This window comes from Typopeltis vanoorti, chromosome 15, assembly GCF_054136105.1.
Source record: "Typopeltis vanoorti isolate ZY-2024b chromosome 15, IOZ_Tvanoo_1.0, whole genome shotgun sequence".
Classification (NCBI taxonomy): domain Eukaryota; kingdom Metazoa; phylum Arthropoda; class Arachnida; order Uropygi; family Thelyphonidae; genus Typopeltis; species Typopeltis vanoorti.
In genome coordinates, this window is record NC_143563.1 from 122,248,883 (window position 1) to 122,262,779 (window position 13,897).

Consider the following 13,897-nt stretch of genomic DNA (forward strand, 5'->3'; position numbering starts at 1 on the left):
ATCTGATAAATTTATTTTATACAATTGAAGATAATAATTTCACAGACTTTTGGATAGTGAGACAGTCATTACGGTTCAGATCGGGTCTGTGATGCAAAGCTTCAGCACTTTCTTTATATAAACAATGATGTTTATATAAGGATCTATGTAGCAGCTTTGTGTTTTTCCATTAGATCCTATGGTTAGGGTTTTCAACTCCATGTTGTGCGCGGCCAGATTTGTGTAGTTTGATAAGACGGATGTGGTCTTGATGTTCAGAGTAGATCTTCCTGTTTGTCCATAGTAAGACATCTTACAAGAACATGGAACTGCATATACACCAGGTAACATCATAAGTGACAATTTGTCTTTTGGAGAAGGTAGCAAATTGTGGATCTGGTTGATTGGTTTATAGGTAGTGCTGAGTTTGTATTTCTTTATCATTTTTGACAGACGTTCTGAGATTCCTTTGATATATGGTATAGGAGTCCTATGGGCTTCTTCTTGTCTGGGTTGATGTGTAGGGAAGTGGCTGATGATTTTTTGAGTTGTTTTTGTATTGCATCTCTTTAATAAGGCTGTATCTTTAATAATTTCCAATTCTTCTGTTAAAGATTCTTCAGAAGAACAAAATTTGTGTGCTCTGGATACTAAAGATTTTATGATGCCATATTTTTAAGATGGATGGTGAGCCGATGAATTGTGGATGTAACGACCTGAAAAAGTTGGTTTATGATAGACAGAAGTGAAAATGGAACCATTTTGTTTTTGGTGGATGTGTATATCAAGACAGGAGATACCTTGTGATGATTATTTTTCTAGTGTGAATTTGATGCAAGGATGAAGGTTGTTGATCTTATATAGAAATGAGTATAGTTCTTGTTTGGAGTGACTCCAGACTGCAGAGACATCATCAACATATCATAGCCATATTGGTTTAAGAGCAAAAACTATATCTTCTAGGTATTCCAGAAAAAGGTTAGCCAAGTTAGGTGATAAGGGAGAACCCATTGGTGTTCCTTCCTCTTGTTTATAAATTTTATCTTTCCATGTGAAGTATCCAGATGCGATAGCAAATTTGAATAATTCCACAATATCAGATGGAAATTTTTGAGTTAACAATTCTATTGTCTCCTTGTGAGGAATATTAGTGAAGAGCGAGACAATGTTGAAGCTTATTGGCATGTCTTTTTCTGACAGTTGAATTTCTTTTATTTATGTGTGATACCCTGTGGAATTTTTAATTGATGAAACTGAGTGGCCTATGAGAGGACAGAGAAGGTTAGACAAAAACCTTGATATTTTGTAAGTGGGGCTGCTTATAAAATCCACAATAGGTCTAAGCAGGCAGTTGTTTTTATGTAATTTAGGTGAACCATATATTCTAGGAGGCCTAGCATGGTATGTTCTGAGTCTTTTGATGGTTTCCTGATCTATGGATATTGTTTCATCCAGTAACTTGTTGAGTTTCTTGAGCTGTCTTTTTATAGGATCATAATCTAGCTGGGATGTATAAATTGTATAAAATAAATTTATATCAATTGTATCAGTTGTATAAATTTATATCAATATTGAATTTATACTCAATTGAATAAAATAAATTTATCAAATATATTTTAATTACAGCCAATTTATTTATTTTTCATTCCTCAAGAACGCTACTGTACGCATAGAGGGATTCCAATGCAAGCATGCACATCAACTGTCCTTTGAATGTAATTACTAGTAATGTTTGTAATAACTGTACTAATGACGTCTTAAGATACTTAAGACGAAATATCTACATATTATTAAAATTTGATTACTATGGTATATGTGTGAATTTGTAGTTAATAAATTTATTGATTTCATTATTTAGTTATTCACTGTAGATCTCTTATATTATTACATTTGTCATAATGTCATACATCCTCTTTCTTCCTGACTTGAAATGTATGTTGTTTGTTCTTGAGGGTAAACAACAACATAGATTTGTTTTTATGTATTACTGCTTGTTTTAACATCCAAGGATAATATGTTTCATGGACCTTCACAACATCTTTTAATCAATGGCTACAGCCTATATAAAATAGATAAAATATTTCATGTACTTTCCAATCCGTACGCTTCCAGCACCTAACAGACGTGGATAATATAAAGAGTCCCACATACATTTTATTATACAATGAAACCTGTGGAGAATTCATGACTAAACAAACACACATAATAACCACAGTAATAAGTTTTAATAAGTAAATATTTCATCCTAAGTATCTTAGGACAGTTAATTCAAACAATACTAGGAATAACATACAGTTAGGGCGCATGATTACAATGGAATCCCAATACGCTTGCAGTAGCGTGTTATAGAATTAAATTAAAATATATCTGGGGGGGGGGGGAGAGATTACATTAAAATAAGATAACATAAAAATTATTTTACAATTTTATATGACAATTTCCCACACTTTAGGAATAGCAAGAAAGTCATTACGGTTTAGATTTGGTCTTTGAAGTAGAGCTTCAGCACTTTCTTTATATAAGCATTCATGTTTATATAAAAATCTATGTAGAAGTTTGGTCTTTTCCCAATGGATCCTATGGTTTGAGTTTACTTATTAAACTTATTATTATTATTTACTTATTCCCAAACCATAGGATCCATTGGGAAAAGACCAAATTTCTACATAGATCTTTATATAAACATGAACGTTTATATTAAAGAAAGTGCTGAAGCCCTACTTCACAGACCAAATCTAAGCCATGGTGACGTTCTTGCTATTCCTGAAGTATGGGAAATTGTCATACAAAATTATGTAAAATAATTTTTATATATGTTATCTTATTTTAATGTAATCTCCCCCCCCCCCCCCAGATATATTTTAATTTAATTCTATATCATGCTACTGCACGCATATTGGGATTTCATTGTAATCATGTACCCTAACTGTATGTTATTTCTAGTATTGTTTGAATTAATTGTACTGACGATGTCCTAAGATAGTTAGGATGAAATATTTACTTATTAAAACTTATTACTGTGGTTATTACGTTTGTTTGTTTAGTCCCACAAACAAACTTACTCATCATTTACCTAAATTACTAGCCACTCTCACAATCAGTTCTCTCTCCTTTGTTAAAAATTCTGTCCACCTAAAAAAAGTATTTTAGAAAACCATACCTTAAAGTTAAGACATAACGGTGAGATTTGATATCATTTCTGTTACGTCGTTACTTTCTTCTAATTTTCTATCCTTATTATCTCAATAATCACTGTTATCTATTCTATTGTCTGGCCTATCTTATTTCTATCTAGGGTTATTTCCTCTTCAGATACTGGCAATATTTATATTATGCTGCACCAGCCAGTATCCTATAACTGAAAAGATTCTTGTTCAGGGAAACAATCCTAGATCTTAAGGCATACACACATCATTTTACACTTCGTTACAGTTATATAGATTTCTGGTACTTTGCAGTTGTGACCTGTAATCTATCGTTATTTACCTTCTAAATTCTTCTCGCTAAAGTTCTATTTTATAAGTGGTAATTTGATCTCAAAATCAGGCATGACTCAGGAATATGTAATAAAACATGTTTATTGGAACTTTAAACATTTACAGTTAAGATGCAACATATCTTCAACGCTAAGGAAATCAGTACATGCTAAGTAAAATCAGTTCACACTAAGTTAGTTCAAAATTGCTATATAAAATTGCTACATAACCTGTAATCTCTTTCCACAAGTTATTCTTAAGTTACACATTTACATATTCTCAAGGTTCTCAATTAAAAGCTCTCAGCAATACCTGTTTCATTTTATCAGGTTCAATCTCATTCAATAATATAACTGCCTCCAGACAATCTTTGCTAAAGGAAACTAGTTATTTCCAAAAGGGAATTCTCACTAAACTCCTCTAATAATTATCCATACTTACACGTTTTTCCTTCCTCTAATATTTCTGAAACATACAATAAAATTTTCTACATTACCGATTTTGTTCCGGACAATATGTTGCTTCCACGTGGTCTGGTTACCTTCTGATTATTCCGTCTCTGCACCTGGCGTTGGGCTCACCTGTCCTTGAATTCTGCTGCCGGACACGAACGTGTTTCTGCTGCATTTAAGAGGATTTTCTCTGCACCTTCCAATGGGACATCCAGCGATTGGCACGATTCTGCAAGGCCGATAATTCACGAACGGCTCCACATGGAATTTCTTAGGCATCTCCAGGAAAAGGCCCTCTGTCTGACATCGCAACACCTATGCACGTCTCTCTCAAACCTGTAGTCAAAATCACCAAGCAGGAACCAGAAAAAAGATAGAATGTAATATGGCACGTATTGCCTTATATTCTCACTTCGTGTGTCCTCTTTCTTTGCTGTATCTTTTCCGCATGGCCCTCTTCATTTATGCCCCCAAGTTGATCCCTTGCTTTCCTTTTGCTGTTAGGGTGCTGTTTTCTTGGAAAGCGTGGTAACGTCATCTTCCGCATATGTTATTGCCTCCGGCATTACGCTAAACTGGGTGGCTAGCAAGCGACCTTTGGACTGCTACTTAAAAATTGTCTGGAGACTTACAACACATCGGATATCTTAATGAAATAAATATTTTCCTTACATAAATACTATATTAAGATACAAATTCTCACTTTGATTTCTGGTTAAACAACAATAAGATCTTAGTAAATTACATACAGAGGAATATATATTTTCACATATAGTAAACAAGTTTTCCTTATTTTCTGCTGAAGTGCAGGCATCTCCTTAAGTTGTTAGTTTTTGCATGTTAGATCCTGAATGAATAATTTCCTTTCAAAATTTCCCCATTCAGGATCTAACACTTCACTATTCATAAATGTACTATTAATTGAAAAAAACCCTTGATTTGCTAAAGTCACACTTTCTTCCTGATATATTTCAACTATTTAAATTCACTGCACATGCAGGTTATATTACATGGCAAGGGAAAATATACAAAAAATTAGATGGAATAGCAATGCCCCCCCAGCCAATTTCTACATAGAACATTGCAATAATTAGCTATTAATACAGCCACTCTGAAATTAGTGCTTTGGCTAAAATATGTTGATGATGTGTTTGCTATTAGGCTACATGGTCCAGACACACTGGATACATTCTTAGCACATTTAAATGGCCAACACCCAAAAATTCCCTTTACAATGGAACTGGAAGCTAATGGCTGACTGCCTTTTCTGGATACACTAATCACACATCTCTCAGATGGTTCCTTATCTTTTTTGGTTTACAGAAAACCCACACATACAGGGAGATTTTTGCACAAACAGTCACACAATCAGCCATCTCAACAGTGTGATATCATGAAAACATTAACCCACAGAGCTAGAGCGATTTGTTCCAGCGACACTGCTCTCACTGCTGAACTTTTACCTCATACCTTCTTAGAGCTAATGGCTATAATCTTTATAGGATAGAAAAAATACTAAATTCTCTCCAGAACCCCTCCCCCCCTCCCACTGTCTACCACAGAAAACTACTGCAAAACTGTCAAGATCCCATACATTCAAAACACATCTGAAAAGATATCTACAGTGCTTAATAAACATCATCTATGTACCATATTTAAACCTTATGTCAAACTGGCAACTCTCATCCATTCAGGAGTCTATGAAGGGCCCTGTTTGTGTGATCAAGCTTACTATGGACAGACAGGAAGGACTGTGGACATCTGGCACTGTCATTATGGAAGTTGGGTCTAGCAGATCATGCCTTAGATACCTCTGCACACGGATCAGTTGGAAAAAAACAAAAGTGATATACAGAAGTCATAAGTCAGAGAGATTGTTCTTGGAATCAGCAGAAGCTTTGAAACATACTCTAAACAGTATGACTATATAAATTTACCAATAATACCTGCTTTCTCTCTGTTTTTTTTTTTTTTTTTTTTCTTCAAAATAGATGGCACTCAATTAAGACTTTAGTCTTTGTGTAATCTGTTGCAATTGTTTAAACTAGTCCCATTGAAATACCAGATTTTTGTTTCATATACTGTGACAAACTCTTGTGCTCTGAAGATGCTACCAGCGAAATATCAGCAAATAAGTTAATAAAATAGTATTATTTTATCCATGCCCATGGTGGAATTTAAACCATGGCCTGATGGTTAGAGAACAAATATGTCTACCCAGCCAATATTATGTTATTAATATGTTAGTAATGTAATATTGGAATGAATATTTGAATGAAATGGTTGCATTAATTGAGTCTGTTCACCCAAAAATTGTTGAAGTAAGTGAGACATGGTTGGATGAGGATGACATCCTGACAGGAATAAAGATGGAAGGGTATGATGTGTTTCGTGAGGATAGAAGGGGTAAAAAGAGAGGGGGGGAGTGCTATTGATGATAGAGAAAGTTGTCCATACAAAGTAGAGATGCAAGAGGGAAATAGTGCCAGTGGTTTTGAGACAGTATGGCGTGAGATAGAGGTAAATAGAATGAAATACTTGGTTGGATGTTGTTATAGAACTGGTAATGTGGATTGTAGTGACTATGAAATGTATAATCAAATTAGCCAAGCAAATAAGAAAAGGGTGATCATTATGGACAATTTTAATTATGGCAATATAGACTGGGGTAATGAGATAGCAACTGGAAGTGAAGAAAATGAATTTCTTGAGCTTTTGAGGGACAACTACCTCAGACAGTATCTAACAGAGGGCACATGAGGATTGAGGGTCTTGGATTTGATCATCTCCTTAGAGGATGTAATTATAAATGAAGTGTCAAATCACCCACCAATTGGTGAGAGTGACCATGAAGTGATTACCTGGGTGGTTGCCAGCAGTGTGAGGACTTCTGTGAGAAAAGGGTATATGTGAAACTACAAGGGGGGGGGGGGTGATTATGAAGAGCTCATGAAACAGCTTGCAGGTGTAGCATGGAATGAGGACTTAGCTGGAAAAGAAATCAATGCAGCTTGGTGGATTTTCTAGAATTATCTAGTAGAAGTATTATCTAAATGTATTGCAAGATTTGAGAGCAGATGATGACGAGGAGAGACTGACTATAAGTGAGCAAGAAGTATATAGTGAATTGAGCAAACTTGATGTTAATAAGGATGTGGGACTTGATAATATATTACCATGTATTTTGAAGAAATGTCCCAGGGAGTTGGCATCTGTCTTGACATATTTGTTTAATATGGGTCTTGCAGTGGGTCGAGTTCCAAAGGAGTGGAAGGAGGGCAAGATTGTGCTGCTTCATAAGGGAGTGATAGAACTCAATCATCAAATTAGGCCTATCTGTGTGTCAGATGTTGTGGTTAAAGTGTTGGTGAGGCTGGTGAGAACAAGAATCCAGAATTGGGTTGACATCAGTGATATTATCTTTGATGGATAGCATGGATTTGCTAAAGGGAGGTCATGTTTTAGTAATCTGCTTACTTATTACAGTAAGATGACTGCTTCCTTGGACAGAGGAGAAGGATACACAGTAGTATACTTAGATTTTGCAAAGGCTTTTGATAGATTTCTGCATAAGTTGATAGTCAAACTAAATCAGATCGGGTTGGATATTAGATTAGTGCATTGGATCCGAGACTGACTCTCTGATAGGTATCAGCAAGTTGTGTGTGGGAGAGAGCAGTATCCAGGAAGAGGAAAGTCACTAGTGGTGTGCCTTAGGGGGTCTGTTTTGCGGCCACTGCTGTTTTAGTTGTATGTTAATAATATTAGCAAAGATTTGGAATGGGATTCAATTGTTTGCAGATAATGCAAAGTTGGGATAAACTATGAAGAGTAGATAAAATGTTGTGGCCTTAAAAGAAGAGTTGAATAAATTGAGTGAATGGGGATGCAAATTCATGCAAAATGTAAAATTTTAAAATTTGGGTAACCGAAGATGGGATGCAGAATTTATGCTTGGTGGGACTATATATTGTTAGAGGTGGATTAAATAAGAGATCTTGGGGTTGATAGTGGATAAGGATCTCAAATTTAGGGGATGCATTTGTAAAAATTAATTGGATATTAAATCCAGCATTATTTCAAAGCTAAATACAGAAACTATAAATGTTTCATATGAAATTTGACCAGAGAGCTTATGGGAATAAATTCACCTGCATTTACGAGTTGCCCTAGCCGGACCTAATAGGTAACAATGATCACTGTCAAGCATCCGTATATTCGCCTCCTATTGGTCCATTTTGATAAGGTTTCATTAATAGGAGGTGAATATACGGATGCTTGATAGCAGTCGTCGTCACCTATTAGGTCCAGCTAGGACAAATCGTAAATGCCAGCAAATGTATTCCCATAAGCTCTCTGGTCAAATTTCATACGAAACTTTTATAGTTTCTGTATTCAGCTTTGAAATAATGCTGGATTTAATATCTACTTAATTTTTATAAATTTTGCATCCTGAACTGAAATCCTTTGACTCTTTATTTCAGTAAATAGAGGACCATTGTAAGTGGAGGTTTCTCTGGTTTAGAAGTTCATAAGGCATATTCCGGTAATTGGACCACATTTTTTTATTAAGCTAAAAGCACAATAAAGAAATAAAACCCGATAAGTTTTGTAAATTGTTTGACTTGCATCTTCAGGGGTAAAATGTAACTTTATTATTATTATTATTATTACCACGGGCTACTCCAGGAGTCCTTAGACTCATCGAGGGAGGCCCTAAGCATCATGTTCACACAGCTGTTCAACATTCTCACAGTATCTATCATACCTTGCCTTGAACTCGCTCACTGTCATAGCACCCACAACAGACTCTGGCAGCTTATTCCACTCATTTACCACTCTAAAAGTAAAGAACCCAGCTCTAACACCCCTGCTAACCACGCTCTTGCCCAGCTTCCATGGGTGTCCCCTAGTTCTCCCACCACCAGTCCTGATCTCAGGACTGGTGGTGGGAGAACTAGGGGACTTAAAGTATAAAACAACAAAAAAGAGAAATTATTCCAAAATAGTTCATAATATACAGATGTAGCCATCTAGCTGTTCATAAAATTAAAAAATCAGAATGCAAATTCAAACCAGTGCTAAGTTTAAACAATGCTGGATGATGCCACGTTCATAATGTCCAAAGTCTGACTGGGGTATATTTTTTATCAAAGCTGACAAAACTTGGTGTAGAATTAAGCCTTGGTTTTTATTGCATTGTGTTGAAATTCTAAGCATGTTTGCAGCTTCTTCTTTTAAAAATTTCCTTATGTAATAGTTTTTTTCTATGTAAGACGTTTGTTTTCTGCCAGAGTACATTGTGGCCGGTGGAAGTGGTATGGAAAGCTAGACCTGATTTGTGTTCTCTTCTGTTTTGCACATCCCTTTGGTGTTCGTTCATGCATATTTCCCCAGATCTTCCTGTCTGTCCTACGTAGCAGATGCCGTAAGAACAATAAATTTTATAAACACCTGGTTTTTTTAAAGGATGATGTGGAGGTTTCGGGGGATATAGAAATCTTGAAATTATTTCCAGCGGCAGAAAGGCTACTTTAATGTTATGTTTGTTTAGTAATTTAGTCATATTGTTGTCTGTAACATTCTTGATATATGGAAGCGTGATAACATTTCTGAAATCTTGTTTCTGTGAGATGCTTGTAGGAGAAGTGTGGAGGATTTTTTTGATAGTCTTGGGTTCATAACCATTTTTTTTTGAGGATCTGTGTTAAATATTCCAATTCTTCATTTCTCTGTTTTTCTGTGCTGGAAATATTATAAGCGCTATCCCTCAGGGTTTTTATTAGACCTATTTTTTGTGAAGGGTGGTGGTGTGAGGCCGCATTAAGAAATCTTCCTGTGTTGGTGGGTTTTCTGTATATTGAGAAAGAAGGTTTATTATCTTTTTCATTGACTTTTAATAGGATGTCAAGAAAAGGAAGTTTTCTAAGTTCTTTTTGTTCTAAAGTAAATTGTATATTCTTATGTAAATTATTCAGGTAATCTTTGAAAGCAATGAGTTCATCTGTTGTTCCTGGCCATATGATGAAAATATCGTCTACATAGTGTAGCCAAATTTTTTGTTTTTTATGATAATTGATTAAAGCATTATTTTCAAAATTTTTCATAAATAGGTTAGCTAAAGCCGGAGAGAGGGAAGAGCCCATAGCCAATCCTTCTTTTTGTTCCCAAAATTTGTCTTGATACATGAAAAAAAGTATTATTTATACAAAAGAGGTCTTCAAGGAGATTCACAATTTCGTTTCTTGGAACATTTGTAAATAGAAACGTTATGACGCTTCCATATATCAAGAATGTTACAGACAAGATGGCTAAATTACTAAACAAACATAACATCAAAGTAGCCTTTCTGCCACTGGAAAAAATTTCAAGATTTCTATATCCTCCGAAACCTCCACATCATCCTTTAAAAAAAACTAGGTGTTTATAAAATTTATTGTTCTTGCGGCATCTGCTACGTAGGACAGACAGGAAGATCTGGGGAAATATGCATGAACGAACACCAAAGGGATGTGCAAAACAGAAGAGAACACAAATCAGGTCTAGCTTTCCATACCACTTCCACCAGCGACAATGTACTCTGGCAGAAAACAAACATGTCTTACATAGAAAAAACTGTTACATAAGGAAATTTAAAGAAGCTGCAAACATACTTAGAATTCCAACACAATGCAATAAAAACCAAGTCTTAATTCTACATCAAGTTTGGTCAGCTTTGATAAAAAAATATACCTCAGTCAAACCTTGGACATTATGAATGTGAACAACAGAACATTGCATCATCCAGCATTGTTTAAACTTAGCAGGTTTGAATCTGCATTCTGATTTTTTAATTTTATCAACAGTCAGATGGCTACGACTGTATAGTATGAACTATTTTTGAATAATTTCTCTTTTGTTGTTTTAAACTTTAAGTTACCTTTTACCCCTGAAGTAAGTCAAACGACTTACGAAACTTGTCGGGTTTTATTTCTTTATTGTGCTTTTAGCTTAATAAAAAAAATGTGGTCCAATTACCGAAAGAGGACCCATTGCCAAAATTGTGAGAACACACAAAGACTTCTGCAAATGATGCAGAGGACACTGACGTAGAAGTAGGGAGATTCTTGTTCCATTGTATAAGGCTTTGATTAGGCCACACATGGACTACTGTGCCTAGATTTTGTCACCTGGTTTTCAAAAGATGGTGGAAAGGTCCCAGAGGTGACTGATTAAGGTAGTTTATGACCTCTGGAATGTTGAATATGAGGAAAGATTGAGAAGGCAATTTACAGAGTAGCGGATAGGAGGAAGAGGTGAGATATTATTATTATTATTATTTGACACCTCCTGGGAGTCCAAAGACTCATCGAGGGAGAGTGTGCCAATTGCATCGAACGATTGGTCCCCTTCCAACTACTAATCACGCTCAAACTTACTTAACTGAGCCATTAGTAGCAGAGGCTCTGCCAATCGTCCAACCTTTAGAGACCTACAAGTTAGTAAGGGGTTGTTATAGGATGAGTGTTGGAGGTTTTACAGAAACCAGTGGGAGATCTGGGGAGAACCAGAGGTCATCCCTGGAAACTGTATAAAGAGAGTGTGAGCTAAGATGTCTGAAGGTCCAGTGTAAATATCTTTTACCTTCTCAATAAAATGTGCACTGTTCTTGATGAAAGGTTTTTCCTGTGTGAGGTAAAATGTACCCGCCCATGTTTTTTGAATGCACAGTTGTGAATGATTGGAATGCCTTGCCTGAGTGTGTGGTGTCTGCAGAGCATTTGAGTGTGTTTAAAGCACGGTATGATGAGCTGTGTGCATGATAAAAGGACCTCCTAGATGAGTATGGCTCCATGCGGTCTTGGGTGATAATAATAACAATAACTTCTTTGCTACTGACATTAACTTTTGTGAATCGCTTTATTACCTCTGGAATGAATGACGTACATATTTTGCAAAATTAGACAATACTGTAGTTTCTTACCTGTGCATCCACTCTAAATACCTTATAATGTGCAATGTGTATAACAGATTAATAACAATTACTGTACTCATTTGCATTTATAGTTCACAGTTACACAAGGTAAATAATATTATTACATGTTGCAGTTTACATTTACCAACTGTTATGCAGACTTTTTACATTTACACCATTTCCATGTTATATTTTCGGTTTAGTACAGAGTGTACTGTATGCTACATTGGAAAATTCATTTTTAGAGAAATATACATACTTCCAACAACAGTAGTGGTAGTTACAATACTAATTTATTATGATTGTTATTGTTGTTAAGTGAATTTAAAAGTAATAGTAAAATTGGGTGATGATAAAAATTTGTTCTTGATAAATTTAATTATAAAGAATATTGGCAGATGTGGACTAAGACAAAAACATTATTATGATATACACAAAGAGAGTGAAATATATGTAACAATGCAACTCACTGTTGTAAGTATAAATAACATTTTTAGCAGTCAAGTGTTGGGACAATGATATCAGTTAAGGTAATGTGACCTGGATGTTAATTGTGGTAATACAGTTATAGCATGGCATCATAACCCTACTATCTTCAAAGTTAGATTAAGCTTTTTTTAAATCAGGGGGATTATTGGGTATTTACTGTAGGCGTTCTGTGAATATCTGCATGTGTTTTTCCTTTTGTCTCATAGATAACTGATCCTGTGTAGCCTTTCAGTTCTTTGGATGTGTTCTAATTGTGTTGGTACAATTTCCATAGTTTTTGATTAACAACTAGAGTTGATATCAGATGCTCTGTCATTGTTGCTCCGTATCTATTGTCAGAGTGCCAGCACCTTTTAGTGTCAAGTGGTTGTAATCCTAGTTATGCAATATTTGTCTCTATATTTATGAAGTATTTGTCTCTATATCTATACTTCATTATTGAAGTATATTTTATACTTCAATAATGATATTGAAGTATTTTTTTTAATATGATTACATAGCATATCAGGTCTGATATGCTTAAAATTTTATGTGAAGCCATTAAAGGGTTTGTCAGCGTTGCATATAAATGCTCTTCAGAGCTCTGTGGAAATTATAGTTTTGTGCAATTCTGATTTGTGCAAGTGACTGTTCTCTCACATAGACTGTTATGTTGTATCTTAGTATTGTTTCACAGTTGGTATGGTTAATAATTTTCTTGTTGTTGATTGGTGTCATATCCTTCATTTGAAACATTTTTAGATGCAATAATGTGGTTTCCTTTGAAGGGATTCAGTGTGTTTGGGTCATTTAAACTTAATTTTGTTAGATCCTAAGTGAAGGAATCTTGGAAATAAATCATTCATTTAGGGTCTAACATATAAAAATTGCAAACATAGAGAAATACCTGCACATCAGTTGTAATTAAAAGTGAAACTTCCTCACTTTATGTAAAAATGTGTATTCTTTATTTAAGCACTTTATATTTAAGCTATTGTGATTAATTTGAGATTTGAGATTAAGCACCTTATATTTAAGCTATTGTGATTAATTTGAGATTTCATTTTGCATGTCTTAAAAAAGAGGGATAATGTGAATTAAATTTAAGCCTTACTTAAGCTATGTAAAATCTATTGTGAGTCATCATAAAGCTGTTAAGTATTAATTCCTGGAAGGCCTAAAGCTACACGCATACAGCGTAACACTGGCGGGTATAGCTTATTCGGAAAATCACATAACCACGTATTCCATGAATCCGAGTATATCAGCGTCGTAGAAACGAAGGATAAGCCAAAGGGTGAAATTAGTAAGGATCGTGTGCAAAAAGGGGCTGAAAAAGAGGGTGCTCTATAGGAGTATAAAAGGGGGGGTTGAGCCTGGAACACAGGCATTCTCTTGGTCTCTTGTCGTATCATTTTCCTGTTGGGTGGTTCGGAAGTTGGTGGGCAGTTTCGTGTGGGGGGGGGGGGTGAAGTCTGTGATGTCGGGCAGCGAACGTTCATAAAGAAATGAAGCTGGATTCTATGCAAAGCTGAAGGTAAAAATTCCAGTCCTAACAGAATCAAGGT

General features: G+C 35.2%; 1 protein-coding gene across 1 annotated transcript in view; it reads left to right on the forward strand.

The window, feature by feature from the left end:
* The window catches only part of LOC150099114 (V-type proton ATPase 116 kDa subunit a 1-like), a 586,531-nt gene that overhangs the window by 383,210 nt on the left and 189,424 nt on the right, over positions 1 to 13,897 (forward strand). The window lies entirely within an intron of this gene.